Source organism: Lactuca virosa, chromosome 1 (genome assembly GCF_052849685.1).
Source record: "Lactuca virosa cultivar CGN04683 chromosome 1, Lactuca_virosa_CGN04683_v6, whole genome shotgun sequence".
In the NCBI taxonomy this organism is placed as follows: Eukaryota; Viridiplantae; Streptophyta; class Magnoliopsida; order Asterales; family Asteraceae; genus Lactuca; species Lactuca virosa.
In genome coordinates, this window is record NC_136426.1 from 48,559,997 (window position 1) to 48,576,533 (window position 16,537).

Here is a 16,537-nt window from a genome sequence, read left to right on the forward strand (position 1 = left end):
AAGCTCCTTGTCTAGGACATATTCCTTGTCGTCATAGCGAGTGACCATCCTGATGTTCCTAATCCAGTCATTGAAGTTGGAACCATCAAAGATGACTCTCCCACACAAGTTCATGAGAGAGAAGGAGCTAGTAGGGTTTGAGCCAGAAGCAGTGTTGGAAGACCTCTGAAAAGAAAGAAAGAAAAAGTTTAGATTAGATAAGAGTCCTTAATATAACACCCAAATAAAATATTAAGGCTAGGACCCAACACAATATTTTACAATTTGGAAGAGGGATTTCGTAATCCAACTTTTAAAATATTTGAATGTAGGTAAATGACGATTTACCAATTTCCACCATGAAAAACGAAAAAGATTATTAAGTTTTAATTGGATTGAAATTCCTAGATTCCTTTGAGATTCATTGAACTTTTCAGTGGCATGTTTAAATCTCAATTATGCCCTTCAAGTTTGTAACTGGGATATTGAGAATCACAAACAATGTGTGAATAACCATGCAAATTAACTTGGTACACTCGATATTATTTGTCACCTAATCGATGTGCCGGTTAACCACACACGCTCCACCGATCTATGACAAACATCAAGCTACCCTTTGCCACCCTTACTAGTCCAAGTTAATGTGTCGTTTAACCACACACGCTCCATTAACGACTTGGCAAGGTGCAAAGTGCAATTTCATGGATTAGCATCAATTTCACATTTTCCTAAAGTAACTAAGATTGGGAATTTAATAAAACATTTACTTACTTTATAATTTTCATTATACTTTTAACGAGAATTAATGTCATATCCTACCCGTTCGACTAACGACCCTCCACCAGTCAAGGAAGCGGTGGGTGAGAGTGGACACCCATTAAACCACCATTTTATAGGTAGTAACCTTATACCTCCCTTATAGACCGGCTTCGTGAATGAGGCCTACTAACGGTAAGACTGACTTGTCTTCTACATATATATAATTATTAAACTTATAATATTATAATAGTATAAGGGTTGAATTTTAAACTTTTAAAATTCTAGGGTTTGGAATTAAAGTATTCATAAGTGTGACTTTACAAATTCCAAAACTTGAGGACAAGTTTTGACACTATTCAAAACTTTTCATTTCCTTAACTTATGAGTTTAATGACTTTTAAAGAAAAAAAATTTGGTTTTCCATAACTTGAGGACAAGTTATGGAGTCCATTAAAACCATTTAGATCATTATTTTAATTAACACAATAATAAAATAATATATACATGATCTAGTTAAACTCATAAGAACAAGATAATTCATATCATCAATCGTCAAGAAATTAGCCTAATCATATAAACTAATACAAATCTTGAAATTATGACAATTATCTTTTAATTGGACAAGCATGATCATTACCTTATGAAAAAGCAGATTTCATGGTTCAAAAAACAGTTTGGGGTAATGATCTTAATCCAATTTCTGGCCAAAACTCGAAATTATGCACACTGGACCACCAACTCGGCGAGTACATGAACTGGACTCGTCGAGTTGGTCCATTTCTGAGTGGACTCGTCGAGTCACCCAGTGGACTCGGCGAGTTCACCTGTCAGAATGTAGAAATTCGATTTTTCCAACTTTGAAAACCAGTAAAACATCAAGTATAATAGAAAACAATCCTAGGCTCTGATACCACTGATGGGTTTTGAGCACTCTAACAACCGTAAGGTGCACATACAACCCTAAATGCTTTGGATCTATGTTTTCTCTAATTATACATGCAATTTTATTTTACAAAGCATTATCCTAACTAGCATGCTAAACATGGGTACTTGTATAACAAAAACTAGTTAGATGGCATACCTTTTCTTGTAGCTTGTTTCCTTGGACCTTTAACAGCCTAGCACCCCAAATGTGATGCCTCAAATGCTTCACACAACACCACCAACAATGGAGGACTTGAAAGAGGATTACTTGCACACAAAATCAGCTATGCTCTTCCAAAGATCACTAGTGGCCGATTTCATGTGCTAAGGGGCTTCTTATATAGTGTGGCAAGGATTAAGGTTACATCCATGTAAACCCTAATATGCATGACCTTTCATCTTACTTAGGATCCATGGGTTAAACCTCCATGGACTATCCATGTACTACCATGTTGGTTTAGCCCAACCTAACTAACCACAGGCCCACATCATAAGAATCATTGATTTTCCAAATCAACCCCTTACATTTAATTAGTCTCTTTTGATCACTAAATTAATTCCAAATTAATTCTTGATCAATACTAATTAAATAATATGATTTCATATTAATATATTAGAACTTATAATATATTAATAAATCATAAATAACCTCTTCTCAAAAGTCCATCCTTACAAATTGTTCTGGTGAAATGCAACCCAAATGGACCATGCTACTCTCGGGTCAAGTACATACCAATTATAGTTATGGGCTTAGACACTAAATCCAACACCGGCTTGCTTCCTGTCTTTTGAAGGACAGAGCACGTGACTGGTGGGAGGAGGTCGGACATGCCATTAGAGATGATGTAGCTTTGGATACGATGACCTGGAGTGACTTTTCGGCCAGGTTTACGGTCAAGTTTGCACCTTTGATTGAGGTGCAAGAACTTTCTAGGGAGTTCCAGGATCTCCAGCAGACTACTGAGACGGTGACCGAGATCACTGCCATGTTCAGGGAGAGGGCCCTTCTTGTTCCGCAGTACGTGGCGGACGAGTAGATGAAAAAGGCCTGATATCATGAGATGTTGCAGAGTGATATCTGCCAGCTTGTGAGCCGATCCAGCTGCAAGACATTGGAGGATATGATTACGAGGGCTCGGGAAAGGGAGTTGGATTTAGAGATGGAGTAGAATAGGAAACCAGAGGGGGTTCAGGCAGGGAGTGTGGGTAAGAAGCCCAAGGTATCGGACCACCGATCGAGGAGCCAGCAGGGCCGAAGCCGATGGGGCAAGTGTGGCAAGTTGCACGAGGGGACGTGCAGGGAGGGTAGTTCGGGCCTAACAAGTCATGTTAGCAGGGATTGTACTGCTACCACCACCACCACCACACTATCAGGTCTGATTTGCTTCCAGTGCAATCATAGGGGACACAAGCGGTCCCAGTGTCCGAGTTTAGCAACAGCAGGACAGGTGGCGGCACCCGCTCCTGCTACATTGAAGATTACCGAAGGCCGCCAGGGTTGGGCGGAGGCGCCAGTGGCGAAGAGCAGAGCCTTCCAGTTGACAGCAGAGGAGGCATGTGCAGCTCCCAATGTGGTGACGGGTATGTATCATCTCCTTATCTCTTTATTTATGTTGATTATTGCTTATTTTTATGTGTTTCATTATAGGATCGTTCCTTGTGAACGGTATATTTGCTCTGGTATAATTTGATTCGGGGGCTACCCGATCTTTTGTGTCACTCGCGCTCCGCAAGCGATTTGTGGGAGCTCCAGGGGAGTTGGACTGTCCACTTGATGTAAAGATAGCGGATAATAGGACCGTTCGGGTTGCGAGGGTCCATTGGGGATGTGCACTGTAGTTATTTGATGAGCAATTTTACATGGATTTAGTCCCCATTCCCCTGCGAGGGAATAAGGTCATCGTGGGGATGGATTGGTTGAGCCCCAATGGGGCGGTGATCGACTGCGAGCAGCAACTAGTACGAGTTAGGACCCCAAGTGGGGGAGGGTTGGTGATCCAGGGTGAGAAGTCATAGCCAAGACCGAAATCTCTTAGGTCGAAGTCTCATGCTAGGCTGAAATCATACTTGGACCGAGAACATGCGAGACCGAGATCACACTTGGACAGAAATCACATATGATTTCGGTGGCTTAAGAGGAGTTCTCGGTGGTGCTTAGGCCGAATTCACAAATCTTATCCGGTGCTGATTTTCCCAATGTGATATATTACACATACCAATGTAAACATCACATCACTCTACACCTCATATATATATATATATATATATATATATATATATATATATATATATATATATATATATATATATTTGGCCGAAATCATTCCTCCCATTTCTCATTCACACTTCAAAACTCTCCCAAATTTGCTCCCAAGAACGAGTTTAACATCTTCAAATCTTCATACGAATTCCCAGGAAGCCTCATCAAATTTTTCCAGAAGAATTAATCCTTCATTTGATTTTAGGGAATTATTGTAAGTACCCTTGTTTAATCTAGTGTTTTTATAACACTTTTATGTTGTTCAACTAATTTACACACAATATCATGTGTTAAATACTCGTAGGATACGAACACCTTCACGTATTGTAACTTGAAGAACACCCCTATCACTTCGTTATCCAGCCAAGAACACACTCGATGTGAGTTCATACCCCTACAGTTTTCAAGATTTTTCTATGTTTTAGGGGGGAATACAAGTAAAACGCAAGAAAACTTGTGTTAATATACAAACCATTACTTATTATTCTTACAAAATATATATATAAATACATGCATATATATATATATATATATATATATATATATATATATATATATATATATATATATATATATATATATATGGGTACAAATTTAATTACAATAATAAACTTTATAAATATAGTTTATAAGACTTTAACCCTTTTGTAATATGTTGAGCAAAAATGGTATAATTATATAAAAATACATATATAATTATTTCATTCCATTTTATTATCATAGTAAAAATGATAATGTATATACAAAGGATTCTTCAATGCAACGAAACATTTTTATAAACTATAATAGGTATAATTTATGGGACATACACTCTATTTTACCATTTCGGGATACAATACAAAAATAATTATTTAAAGACATAATTATTTTACACCACGTAACTACTATGGAAGGATAATACTTCCACATTACAAAATGGCTTTTCAATATACTACACGTAAACCGTCAATACGACTTTGTGAGACATACCTTCACCGTACTTACCAAAGTACATACTAAAGTTCCTGTATTATAACCAGAATCTCCCGTAAGAAAGCGTCACACTTGTGTATAGATCTATACGGGACTGAAAATCCCGCACCCTAACTGTTAGCTACATTTGGACCGACAGGTCTGGGATGACAAATATCGTACCATTCCGACGTCTGAAGAACGTCATAGCAGGCCAACTAGGTCATTAGCTTGGTTATAATAACTCACAAGGGGTATTAACAATACGTTTGGTTTACGAATACATACATACCTTCAAATGGTTTTATTTAGATAAAACTACATTACACTACTTTCCAGTACAATACAGTTCACATTTATGGAAACATGCATTCAAATGGTTTTATAAAGATATAAAACTACATTATACTACTTCAGAGTACAACAATACTTATACATTTCCAGTCTTAGGGTTCCTAAGACTACAGTTCACTTTAAAAGAAAATATTGGATTTTCTGGAAGATCACACTATCATTTTCAAGGAACAATGGCATATCTTTCTCATACAAAATTCTTATGAACCCACCAACTTAAATGTTGACACTTTTTTCAAAACCACTTGTATTCTCAGGGAATCAGTAGACAGGTACCCACACAGGTTTTTTGAAGATGGAGCGTAGCAGTGTAACGTCTTATATTTTTGTCATATGTTTTTGGAGTCAAACAAACAATGAATCGAACTCAATGTAAATATTAAATTATCAATATGATGGTTGTAATGCTTTGATCTATATTATTCAATTGTTATGATATTGTACTTGAAAGTCATCCACCCCCAGACGTTTCCACCGTTTTGGTCTGGGGGTGTGACAGAGAGGCCGCAACATGGGCTGACTTTGTGTTCAGCAGCGATGGCTAGGTGCTATATTCAGCAGGGTTGCGCAGGTTATGTCGCCTATGTCATGGATACCCGGTATATAAGGGTAAGGCGACCGTGTATGATGTATCGATCGTACGGGAGTACCCGGACGTGTTCCCAGAGGGTTTGCCCGGGGTACCTCCAGAGAGACAGGTGGAGTTCAGGATTGACCTAGTCCCTGGTGCGGCTCCGATAGCCAAGGCACCGTATCGGTTGGCTCCTACCAAGATGCAGGAGTTGTCTACACAGCTGCAAAGGCACCGTATCGGTTGGCTCCTCACAAGGGATTTATCAGGCCAAGTAGTTCGCCATGGGGAGCCCCAATCCTGTTTGTGAAGAAGAAGGATGGATCACATTGGATGCGTATAGATTACCGGGAGCTGAATAAGGTAATGGTGACGAACCGTTACCCCCTCCCGAGGATTGATGATTTATTTGACCAGCTTCAGGGTGCATCTTGGTTCTCCAAGATTGATTTGTGATCGGGTTATCACCAGATGCGAGTCAGGGACGACGACGTGCCGAAGACAGCCTTCTGGACTCGCTATGGTCACTATGAGTTCGTGGTGATGCCGTTTGAGCTCACCAATGCTCCTTCCGCGTTCGTGGAACTCATGAACCGCGTGTGCAGACCGATGTTGGACCGGTCTGTAATAGTCTTCATCAATGATATCTTGGTTTACTCCAAGACTCAAGATCAGCATGAGGAGCACCTGAGGGAGGTGCTGGAGACACTGAGGAGGGAGAGACTTTTCGCAAAGTTCTCCAAGTGTGAGTTCTGGTTGCACGATGTGTAACTTCTGGGGCATCTTGTCAACCAGAAGGGTATTTTGGTCGATCCGGACAAGATAGAAGTCGTGATGCAGTGGGAGGTTCCGAGGTCTCCATCTGAGATTCGGATTTTTCTTGGTCTGGCGGGATATTATCGGAGATTCATCTAGGATTTCTTCAAGATTGTTGTTCCCTTGACCCGAATGACCAAGAAGTCAGTGACATTCCGTTGGGGGCCTGAGCAGCAGGCAGTCTTCGAAACTCTCAGACAGCGGTTATGCGAGGCACCGATTCTGACGTTGTCGGAGGGCGTCGACGATTTCATGGTTTACTGTGACACTTCGATCATGGGTATGGGTGCAGTGTTGATGCAGTGGGGTCACGTGATAGTGTATGCTTCGAGGCAGTTGAAGCCTCACGAGGCGAACTACCCGACGCACGATTTGGAGTTGGGGGCTGTGGTTTTCGCCCTCAAGATTTGGCGACACTACCTCTATGGGGTTCGTTGTACCATTTACACGGACCACAAGAGCTTGAGGTACCTAATGGATCAGCCGAATCTGAACATCAGGTAACGTCGGTGGTTAGATGTGGTGAAGGATTATGACTGTGAGATCCGTTATCACCCAGGGAAGGCCAACGTAGTGGCCGATGCTCTTAGCTGCAAGGCAGTGGCAGCACTGATTCGGGATATATGTCTGAGGATGATAGTGATTACTCCATTGCTGGAGCGGATCCGGGAGGCACAGGTCGAGGGTATGAAGGAAGAGCGCCAGAAGTGTGAGCGGATCGTAGGGCAGGTGGCCTCATTTAATTATGACAGCCGAGGGTTGTTGACCCTATATAGGAGGGTCTGGGTTTCGTACTAAGGCGGTGTACGACAGGTTCCCGTGTGGAAATGGGAAGATATCACTATGGATTTCATCACGAAGCTTCCCAGGACCGCACGTAGAGTGGATTCGATTAGGGTCATTGTGGATCGGTTGAACAAGAGTGCTCGTTTCATTCCGATCCAGGAGAGCATATCGACTGAGAAGCTAGCCGAGATCTATGTACATGAGGTGGTGGCACGTCATGGAGTGCCAATTTCGGTTATGTCAGACCGAGATGTTCGTTTCACTTCCAGGTTTTGGAAGCGGTTTCACAACGAGATGGGCACTCGTCTTCACTTCAACACAGCTTTTCACCCTCAGACTGATGGACAGAGTGAGATGACGATCCATACTCTCGAGGATATGTTGCACGCATGTGTTTTGGATTTTGGCGGTAGTTGGGATACGTATCTTCCGTTAGCGGAATTTTTGTATAACAATAGTTATCATGCCAGCATAGATCGATCTCCCTTTGATATGCTCTACGGGAGGAAGTGTAGGACCCCAATCTATTGGGGCGAGCTCGGTCAGAGAGTCATGGGGAGTACTGAGGTGGTACTCAAGACCACAGAGAAGATCCAGCAGGTCCGGAGCAGGCTCTAGACTACTCAGAGTCGGCAGAAAAGCTATGCTGACAAGCGCCGTTCAGACCTAGAGTTCCAGGTAGGGGATATGGTCCTCCTGAAGGTGTCACCTTGGAAAGGTGTCATCCGGTTCAGGAAGCAGGGCAAGATGGGCCCCAGGTACATTGTTCCTTTTAGAGTTACTAATCGGGTGGGCCGTATGGCCTATCGTTTGGATCTTCAAGCAGAGCTCAGCAAAATCCACATCACCTTTCATGTCTCCCAGCTGCGGAAGTGTTTAGTGGATGATTCCGCAGTTGTACCTCTAGAGGATATCCAGGTGGATGACAGCCTGAACTACATAGAGAGGCCAGTGGCGATTCTGGATCGCAAGATGAAAACCTTGAGGAACAAGGTGGTACATTTAGTGAAGGTGTAGTGCATGCACTCAAGGGGTCAGAACGGACTTGCGAGCCAGAGCAGGAGATGAGGGAGCACTACCCAGAGTTATTCAAGGCAGCAGACTTCGAGGACGAAGTTTGAGACAAGAGGGGGAAATTATAACGTCGGATTCCTGGTATGTATTTAATTATAATTTATTCATTTTTACAAGAGCAACTCGACGAGTTGGAAGCCCCAAACTCGTCGAGTAGAGATCAGATGAGACGCGGGTTTTAAGTAACCTACTCGACAAGTTGAGAGCCCTTAACTCGACGAGTAGGTTGGCAGAGGTGAAACCCTAATTTCGGGGTTTTGCACCCTATTTAAGCATCATAATCCCCTCATGCTAGCCCCATTTCAAGCCTCCAAGTCCCAAACCCTAAATCTCGAAACCCTAATGCCTTGTGTGAGCTTGTGAGTCATTTTTGAGAGAAAACTTATGTATTTGAATCTTGTGGAAGAAGGAGAAGCTTGAGGGCCAAAGAGAAAGCTTTTAAATCCATAAACTTCACTCCAATTGCAGCATTTTCTGGTAAGCAAATCTTAAAATTTCTTAATGATTACTTAGATCTCTTCATTTTCACTTTAATTGGGTTTTGGTCCAAGTATCATGGTCCTTGGGAAATGGACGTCCCAAGTGAGTATACTTCCAGATCTAGGACCTTGAAGGGCTTTCATGGCATAAAGATGCAAACTTTATGGCCATTGAAGCCCCATGCAAGCTTTACGATGTCATTTTGGCCTTTTAAGCTCCAAAAGGCATGCATGGAGAGAAATTCAGAGACTTTACATGTTCATGTAGTGTCTAGGGTCTAGATCTCAGTTTGTATGCCTTAGCTTGAAGTATTAATGTCTTTTGGATCAAGATCTAAGTCTTAAAGAGTTAGGGTTTGAGATAAATCCATTAAGGAAGGGTATTAACGGGTAATGTTGGAAACTTTACCCTTAAAAGGACATTTCAGTATGTATATGAAGTATGGATCTTAGATCTGAAGGATCGGAGCTTAATCCATTAAGAAGGGCTTAACAGACTGAAGAACTCGACGAGTCATGAAGGAACTCGATGAGTTGGGACGATTTGTCCCAATCCTGTATAGGGTGGAACTCGATGAGTCTGAGGAAGGACTCGACGAGTTGACTCGTTTTATCACGATTTTGAGAAGCATGGAAACTCGACGAGTTAGAGGGTGACTCGACGAGTTGGGTCAACTCGGAGTGTTGACTTTGACTTTGACTTGACTTTGACCTGGACCTTGACCAAGGTTGACCCGTGAAGGGGTTTTGGGTATGGAATGATATCTAAAGGATTATTGGATTTTGACTCAGTATTATGTTGGTAATGATAGCTCGGAGAATCGTTGGGGCAGTCGTTAGAGATTCATTACCGTGAGATTCGGCATTCAGCTTTGTGATATGAGTTTCCTCCTGTATGAATGGGTCGAAGGCACCAATGTCGGCTCGTATATGTATGCTAGTATGTTCCGGACCAAGGTCCGATGTCGGGCAGTGCCCGATGTAGGTTTATATGTTTCCAGACTTTGGTCCGATGTCGGGGTAAGCCCGAGGAATGTTTGTATGCTTGATGTCTTCGTGATTCTTGCATTTGCTTGCTTTATATGTTTCCGGACTTTGGTCCGATTCCGGGGAAAGCCCGAGGAATGTTTGTATGCTTCCGGATTTCGGTCTGATGTCGGGCGGGGCCCGAGGAATATTTATATGTTTATGTTATGTGATTATTTATGTGTATTTTTTGATATGTTTATATGTATACCGAGCTTTGCTCGATGCCAGATTTCGGTTCGATGCCGGGCGGGGCCCGATGTTGGATTTCGGTCCGATGTCGGACGAGGCCCGATGTAGCGAGAAAGGCCCATGTATGTTATTATGTGATTATGTGTATGGTATGTGATAGTTTGGGGAGACTCACTAAGCTTCGTGATTACAATTTTCAGTTTTGGTTTCAGGTACTTCCGGTAGCAAAGGGAAGAGTTCGGGATGACTGCAGTGCACACGCCATTTTGTTTAGCCTGGGATGTTTCACTCTGATATATTAACATGTGTTTTGATATGATACTCTGATTTGATACGTTGACTTATGTTTTTGGATGAAATGATTTTGGTAACTATGATTTATTTAATAATTAAAAATTAAATTTTTGGACCGTATTTTTGGGATGTTACAACCGAATCTCGCAGAAAGAATCTCTGGCTGCTAGCCCGCTAAAATCCCCGCGCTATCAATCACAAAATAATCATCCAATCAATAATTGGATCCTGACTCACCCTACAAGTCCAAACTAGGGTAAAAGACCTTTTTACCCTTCCTTATACTTGGCCTAAGGCCCAAGTCCAAATGTCCAAAGGCCCAAATTCCAACATAGTCACTCAAGGCCCAACTATGGCCCAATTTTCCAAATCGGTCCCCTAAAATCCTTTATGGGCCTAGCATCCAAAGGAGCCCAATAGATACAAACCAGAAACCCAAAAAGAAGTCTAATGGCCCAACAAGGCCCAAACTAAGAAAACCCAACAATTAACCAAACCTCAAAAGCCCGAAACGCACCTCTGGGGAGTACGCCCAATGTACTCGAGACGTACGTCCCCCATACGCGACCACGATGCACAATGTACAACTTCCTGATGCACGCTCCTCGCATTACGCTGAGCGTATGCCCAACGTACTAGTCCGAAATCCAAAACCCACATTTTGCTCTTAATGGGTTAAGACAAGATGTCCAAAACATAGATCTGGTCCTTAGCCAAGGTCTTAACCAATAAAGTTTCCAACTTTTCTCACAAACACGACTTAATGGGACTCAACACTTAAAACAGAACTTAAAAAGAGCTTAATACATGCATGGACCAAAATCTTTCATAAAGTTTCCATTTTTATGAACAAGGGATCTTAGTGGAGCTTAGATCTAACATCCACTACTTTTGGAGTAGATCACAAGCTCACCTTTACATCAAGGGACTCAAAAATTCCAAAGAACTCCATAAAGTAGATCCAACCAAAAAGATCATCAAGGTTAAAGCTTTTTACCTTAGGAAGCTTGAAAATGGAAAGATACTCCTGGATCTAGAAGCTCAAGCAACACCTCCATATGATTCTCTTCTTCTTCTTCTTCTTCACAAAACACCCATCAAGCACAAACCAAGCTCAAAATCACCAAATTGCACTTATGGTTCGATTCTAAGGTTAAAAATGGATGGAGGCTGAAGGTATTAAGGTTTGGTGAAGAGAAAATGAGCTTAAGTAGGGTCCAAAGCCCTAAAATAAGGTTTCCATGAATCTGGAGTACGCCCCACGTACTCCTAGTACGCTTAGCGTACTCCTCTCAAGGTCGTGATCCTTCTCCTTCGTACGCCCAATGTACACCGAGGTACGCCCCATGTACTTACCTTCGCACCAGTACGCCCCGCGTACTAGGGTTTGCCTTAAACCTTGCAACCTTCCGAAGATCATAACTCCTTTGTTATAAGCCCGTTTCCAGCGATCCTTATATCCACGAAGAGGTAACGAGATGCTCTACACTTCTATCAACTCATACCCGCCTTAATATTTCCCGAACAAAAATCCATTTTTCATAAAATCCCGAGCTAACACTTTACCAAAATTCCCCTTGGTTCCAAAACACAAACCGAACACCCGGATCATCTAAATTACATCACCCACACCCAAATGGGAAACGATTCGGGACAGAGCGTTACAATTCATGCAAAGATGTTCAAGTTAAGGAATGACCCGAATTTGGATAGTTGTTACATTTAAGGTAGTTATAGAATTCACATATCAATGTGAAATCTAAGCACACTATCCCTCGTTTCTAATTGTTTCCAAGTTTCTAGTAGGTTATAGCTTAGCTTCTAGTTACTAAGTCTAGAATGTGTCGTGCGTACACGTGCAACTAAATTTATTCAAATCTAGAACTAACTCGAATTTTGACGGTTGTCACAAAAAGTTTGACCATGGTTATCTGGTATCAATCCTACAAATGCAATGATGCCTAAAATGGTGATGATGGTTTCTTTCCGACTATCGGTAATCACCTCGTAAGTTACCTTTCTTATTTTATATATTATCTTGTCAGTCTGCTTATATTATTTTTTTTATGTTCACACAACAACCATAAGTTGTCGATTGTAGCTGCAAATATCGTGTAGGTTTTCTCGTGTGTGCTCCATCAAAGTCTACATGACATTTATATTCGGATTCTGAATATAATTATTTATAGTTTTTGCCGGTTTATCATCAGTAGCATTGAAGATCACTGAAGCGGGAAATGAACAAAGTGGTATTGGTTAGTGAAATTGGACCATATAATGGGGTAAAAACTAACTTGTGTTTTCTATTTATTTCATTTCAGCAAATATGAAAATTAAAATCTGTAAAAGCTTTAATTTTTTTTTTCCATTTCAACCGATATGAAAACAAAAGTTGTAAAAACTAACTTTCATCAGTTCTAGAAAACATAACATGCATGACATAAAGTCAGATGTAGTCATATTTGCATGAGGTGTTAAGTCGCTGTAGAAGGGGATTTAGTATGATATTTAAGTGGTAAAAACAAAACATCATGAAGATAGCTGCTTTGCTTTGCGAAAGTTGGTTGAAAAGCTACTTCACTTAATCTTGTGGATGCAAGACCATCATCTCCAATATCTCAGCTGGTCCTCTTTCTTCTTCTTCTTTTCTAAAAGTATGTTATTATTTGTAAAAATGTATTGGTAAAACCCGTAGTAATTGTTATGGGTAAAAAAATTTCATTGCCTATATTAGTAATAAAAACAAAAGTATGTTGCTATTTTTGGTAATTTGTCATTTCTACAAAGTGAAAGAATTTATGTAATATCTCAGGCGGCCAAGAAATACCCGATAAAAAGGACCGATAACTTAGCTGACAGCAACCTCCTTCCCTCCAGGAGCGTGGGATCACCCCTAGTTTATAGTTTATATTAGTTATCATTTAATTGATAACAATTAGTTTATATTAGTTTATATTAATTAATTTTACGAGTAAAATCATTTCACGGCGAACATGGCCGGTCCTCAGTTATCTTAGGCCCGGTGCAAACACGAAAAAAAAGGCCCCCTAAAAGTAAGTTTATATATAAACTTTTTTAGGGGTTTTTTTTTCGTGTTAACCTTTAGATTTATATATTTATATATATATATATATATATATATATATATATATATATATATATATATATATATATATATATATATATATATAATGAATCTAAAGGTTACAATGAAATTGTATTTAAATTATTCAAAATGTGAAATTATAAAAGTTTGGAAGGCCAAACTTGTAAGTTATGGAAATTGATTTATTAAATGAAATTAACTACTAAATTTGAGGGGTTGATATGTAACTTCTATTTATTTAAAAAATGAAAAACAAAATTGTTAAATTACTCAAAATGTGAAATTATAAAAATTTGGAAGGCCAAACTTGTAAGTTACGGAAATGGATTTATTAAATAGAATTAACTACAAAATTTGAGGGGTTGATATGTAACTTCTATTTATTTTTAAAAAAAAAAAGATTGATTTTATTGAAAATATGAATAAACGTGGTTTTGCCGGCTAAGCTGACTTACATTTTTGATTTTTTATTCAGACCCTATTTTTTCCGAGGCCCTATGCGGATGCACACCTTGCACACCCTTAGGGCTGACAGGGAATATTCCGATTTATAGTTGATAACAAATTATTCCGTCAACATGATACCGAAAGGATCGCATCTCCAAGAGATTATACCAACTTGACATTTTTTACTTGATTTGGTCCATAACTTTAAAAGTGGGACAATTATAGGGTGTGGCTGGCTGGCTGCTTTGATAAGCCTACGATATTATAAGCCTACGACATTTTAACATGTCAATAATTTTAATATCTTTTATCTAAATCTAGTTAAACTTTTTTTTTTGAAGAGCTTTGTTAAACTTATTAATTTTCCTATAAGTCATGCCAAATTCTTATATGGAAAAGTTTTTTCTCGGTTTAATATTTTTATTTTACAATGATTTGTATCTACAAAAATATAAAAATTTATGCATGTGACTAACATGTGCAATTCGTTCTCTGCAAATAAATATGCATTAATAACACCATATGCATTACGAATTTATCTTTATAGTTTATCTCTTAAGTTATGGACGTCTTTGGCAAAAGTAGCTGTAAGCTAGAAGCGGTTAGCGGTTAGCTGGTAGCGGGTAGCGGGTAGCTGGTAGCGGGAAGCTGTAGCTTTTATTTGTTATATGAGTGTTTGGGAAAAGTAGCTGGAAGCTTTTGAAATATATAAAATTACATAAAACGACAATTGATTAAAAATAAATAAATATATAAATATATTTTTAAGGGTAATTATGGAAATTGATTTCAAAAACTCAGTAGTGTTTTGTTAAACGCTACATGAAGTAGCTTTTAGATTTGGAGCGTTTTGTTTAAATTAAAAGCTAAACGCTCGTACTGTTAAACGAAGTTTTTTGTTTAAACTAGAACGTTTTGTCAAAAGCTAAAAGCTAGAAGCTCCCAAACGCTTTCAAAAGCTCCGTGCCAAACACGCCCTATATCTTTTAGCAAAAATTTAAGATAAACTACCAATAAAACCCACAAATTAATGATATAAAATTACAATCGAGAGAATTTGTGATACATAACTCTTTATGCAAGATGTGCAATCTGTTTATGCATCAGTACCTTAATAGGTTGCATGATTTTAACTTTTTGGCTTCTATGTTATAACATAGAAAAAGAGAAAAAAAAAATTAATCATCTTGAAAATTTTGAGACACCACTAGAATTTGGGTTTTCCCCTAAACATACATTTTAAAAAACATGAATTGACTTATAAAAAACAACGTATAGCTTATACATTTTAAAAAACATGAATTGACTTATAAAAAACAACTTATAGCTTACATATTAGAAAAGCCATTTTACCTCTACTAAAAGCTAATTCAAAAAGCTAATTTAAACACTTCTAATATATACAATTTTGTAATGATATAAACAAATAAATACTTTTATAAAAAAAATGCTTATTAAATTAAATAATCAAAATACCAAACACCCCCATAAATAACACCATAGATGGCCGTTTTTAGCACGTTATGTTGTGGAGGAAAATACTTTATTTATGAATGCATTTACGTCTCAACAATTGAATACGGAAACTTCATGATAATGATATCGTGCTTCTGTTATATGCTACATATAGAAAAAACAAAATAAACAAGGGAGTTTTTTTTTTTTTTTTTTAAACGACGAATCTCCATTCTTAATAAAAGACTTCTATAGTTGTCACTTGTCATTTTTTTAGACTTCATATTTGTCACGTGTCGCACTTTTTGTTCACCTTATTTTTGTATTCCCGCTCATTTGTTCTTCCTCTGATATTATCATCCCAAAAAATCAGCAATCAAACTTTAAAAACGTTGTTGTTATCCCAATAAATCAGCTAAGTAATCATCTATTGATTTGAATTTGAATTAGACAGATTTTCCCTTCTCATAGCATCTCCTAAATCTAGCTCAAAATAAACTATCCCAACTCCTTCCTTTATATTTCCGTGTTGAAGAATTAGTCCGTGAGGTAAAGGTAGTGGTTAATTCTTTTTCAATTTCACTTTGATTTTTGTTTCTATTTATCTGATTATATGGCTTTAATGTTGAGCCCTAATGTGCTTTAATAGATTGATGGGTTTTGTTTCTGTTTGAATCCTTCGACAAAACCAGAGACTCTCTCATCGCTACATATAATTGCTAAAGGGTACAAGAGGTCATGTCCGCGATTTTAGATTTTATAGAGTTGGTGTTTTTTTCTTCCTCTAACCACAGTTTACCCGGTCTCTATTGCTGTTGGTCTCTACTGATGTTGAATCTTAAGGTGGTTTCTTCTTTTCCCAATTTCATTATTGTGCTATTTTTCTCCACCCTTCGATATGATATTTGAACTGAATATTGTATGTTTTTTTTTCTAATTTTGGCAATGATTCGGGGACTTCAAATTTCTAAGAGAGGTTCTCTCATACGTTTCTTCAACATAACTCTCTTTCCACATTTCTCATGGTTTTTTTTTTCATCAGCTATTTCTCGGTTTCTCATGGT